The sequence below is a fragment of the Triticum aestivum genome, unplaced genomic scaffold (assembly GCF_018294505.1).
Source record: "Triticum aestivum cultivar Chinese Spring unplaced genomic scaffold, IWGSC CS RefSeq v2.1 scaffold197390, whole genome shotgun sequence".
In the NCBI taxonomy this organism is placed as follows: Eukaryota; Viridiplantae; Streptophyta; class Magnoliopsida; order Poales; family Poaceae; genus Triticum; species Triticum aestivum.
Window position 1 is genome coordinate 1 of NW_025241533.1, and position 3,311 is coordinate 3,311.

General features: G+C 43.9%; 1 long non-coding RNA gene across 1 annotated transcript; it reads right to left on the bottom strand.

Moving 5' to 3' along the window:
- Positions 1-339: 339 nt before the first annotated feature.
- On the bottom strand, positions 340-3,304 carry LOC123176867 (uncharacterized). The gene is made up of 4 exons (XR_006488684.1): positions 2,865-3,304; positions 1,815-1,926; positions 850-1,180; positions 340-575 (listed from the first exon to the last, which is right to left on the bottom strand). It is a non-coding gene; the product is annotated as an uncharacterized lncRNA (long non-coding RNA).
- Between the last annotated feature and the right edge of the window lie 7 nt (positions 3,305-3,311).

Below are 3,311 nucleotides of genomic sequence, written 5' to 3' on the forward strand. Positions count from 1 at the left end.
AAAAAAATGAGTTAACCTTTCAGCTACAGCTACCACCATAACTCACATTTGACCGAGCAAAAAGGCTCTCTATATGAATCAGTTTCTAAAACACAAAGTAAATAGCACATTAATGAGTTAACCAAGCTATGGCGTCCCATGCATCATTTATCTTATTGTGCAAGGTGTGCTTCTAGAGTGGAACTAACAAAATTTAGAAATAATGGACATTGCATATTCATGGTGATAGTCAAACAAAACATTTTCTAACCCCACATAGATCCTAGCCAACATCAAGTCAAGTAACTATTCATTTAATAGAAACGAGAGATAAAGAGAGTATTTTCACCTCATGCTTGGACCATTAATGTGGTTATGGTGATGCCGTCCATATCGCCGCCATGGCAGGGTCACTGCTGCAGTTGCTGCTCCACGACCATGATCTGATGTCGCCCCAGGTGCCGTTGAAGACAGACCACGGCGATGTTGATATCGTCGTGGAAGTGGCGCCTTATCATCTTCAGGTCATGTACAATGATCTCTCTCTTCCTTGTGGCTCCCTTCAAGGCAGCCGACACTAATTGGTTTTCTATAGCCTGCACAAATTTTTTTGCACAACCTCAGTGTCGTTTCATATGTCCAACGGATCATTCATACATGGTGGAAAGATCTCAGTTTTTGTTTCGCTAATTTACAGTGAAAAGAGAAATAAAAAACATATACAAGCTTGAAGTTCAACTGCTATCAATACACTTTTCTTCAGGTTTCTAGTTTTTCTTAGGAGAGAACAAGTAAAACAACTGAATAAATCAAATCAAAGGGGCTGCTGTAGTACAAGGAAAGAGAAGAGAGGAGGAGAGGGGGACGGACCTCCTTGGAAATTCATATCGCTCCACCTCCCTTGCCCTTCTTCTTCTAGTTCTTCTTCTCCTTGATCATCTATCCCCTTCTTGTCCTTTTCTCTCCACATGGACAGGGTTAGCACCAAATTGATGCCCCCCAAAACACAAATCGGTCCAAATCACAAGTATTATACAAGGTAAAAAAATGAATTTTTGATAAGGAACAGAAGAGGGTAGATAGAGGGAGAGGGCAGAGGATACCGTGGTTGCCGCTATGTTGTGTTGGGGAAGAAGCACACCTCCTCTGTCGCTGCATGGTGGTGGAGAAGCTGCTCCTAATATAAAGCTATTCCTGCAACCTGTAATAACACACTCAAGTTAATGGGATAAGCACACAAATTATTTTCAGTGTAAACAAAACTGATTTCCCTTAAAAGATAAAGCAAGTGTAGTAACTGAAGTAACTTTAAGCAAATATCATTACTGCGCTTTTGAACCCGCAGCTACCAAAAAAGACAACATTAAGATACACTTGTCAGTCAAAAGTGACTATAAGTTAGTTAAGGAAACAAGAGTAACACCCAGATTGCAGATTTATATGAACAGGAAAGGACACCACGTATGGCAACATAACTTTGTCATGTAGTTCTAAATCAACGATTCATTCAGGAAAGCAGACAACATCAACAATGCTCATTCATATGAACCAAATAATGTAATTTTTGCCAAGAACACAAGGGTGTAAAATTAACAACATGAATTGCCATATCAATCAATAAAATAAGCTAGGTAAAAAGAGTACATCATTCCCGTTGGTGTTTTATTTCCATCCATGAGTCATTGTCATCAAATAATTTGTGCATATATAGAGAATAAAAGGAAACAGGACGTGTAATATGAAATAGAATAACTGAATATTTCTTTGCCAGCATGGGTAGTGAGGAAAGAAATTTCACACATATGCAACAACAATAAAACCATCAAGTTAGCCACCTGGCAATTAATTGTCCACACATCTTATTGTCACCCTTGTTAACTAAGCCTTTCAGCATGCACATGATGATTTGCTCAAGCTTTCTTGTGTTCCATGCCCTAGCTGGAATTTCTGCTAACAAAAGAAAAGGGAGATCACCATATAAGCAAAAAAGAAGAAAGCAAAATGAGACAAATAAGCATGTCAGAGCAGCACCCAGCATTCACGGTGACATGGAAGTGCTCTCTGAACTACAACCCAGAATAAACACATGTAGTTTTCTCTAAATGCTAAAAGATGCATGGTTTGAAAATTTTCTAACCCAAACAATAACTCAAAACCAACCCATATGGATCTGGAACAACGCATTTAAATCCTAACTAATCAGGGTAATCATTCTTAACAGTAATCCACAACTACAACCACAAAAACAAAAAAAAACTACAGATCAGCATGTGTATCAACTTTTTTGGCAATAATTTTGTTGATCAACAAGGCCTGAAGAACGTGTATTGTACTATTCCTAATTTTATTCACACATGATAAGTTCAGGTCATAAAAATTCCCTGATGTTCCTTACTGCTCCACAATCAACAGGATTGTACACATGGACAATTAACCAATGTGTCAACCAATCTGGGCCAGTACAACCAAGGCGAAGCTCCTGCTGCTCTCAAACTGCACGCTACTGCTATAAGCTTTGATGATTTCAGGTCAAGGCAGTGCAGATTAAATATATATATCATCACTATAACATTTTTCACCGCTGCTAACATGCAGTGCATTAGCTCATCTGAAAAAAGTCAAACTACGAGTTACCAATATTTGCCCCTGCAAGCATTACCATGGGCACCTATCAGGCAAAATCCCATCGGATGTGAACTCGAACACACACTGGGAAAATCACGCGGCACCTACTACTCATCCAGAAACAGTCGTACCCAATCTACCACAACAACCACTCGTCCGACACAAGAGTCAGGAAAACAGAAATTAAACGGACAAAGGATGCAACAAGGGAGGGCGTGGTGAAGGAAGGGGGAGGAGTAAGGAGCGGTGGGGCTACCTACCTATGGAGCCGTCGGTGGCGCTGCTCCGGGCGGCGGCAGGCAGGGAGGGAGGGAGGCGCTGCTGCCGGCAAGCCCCATGACCAGCGGGAAGTGCAGTCGCGTGTGGGGGCGAGGAAGGAGACGGAGAGGTGCCGTCGGAATCCACCAGAGCCGCGCCGGCGACGAAGGCGATGCCCAGCCCGAAACCCAAGCCACGACTGAGGGTTGCGAGCAAGCGTGAGAGATCGTGCGCCGCGGGTCTGGCCGGATGGAAGGAAGAGGCGGAGCACCTGCCATGTGCACGCGAGGACGACGGCGGGGATCCGGCAGGCTAGGTGAAGGAGACAACGGCGGCGTGGGGAGCAACTAGGGTTAGGGTTTGGGTGGAGGCGCCGCACACGAGGGGCAGGACGCACGAGTGCGGGAGGAGGCGGCGGCTAGGGCTTGCCACGGGCGGGGCGGCGGCGA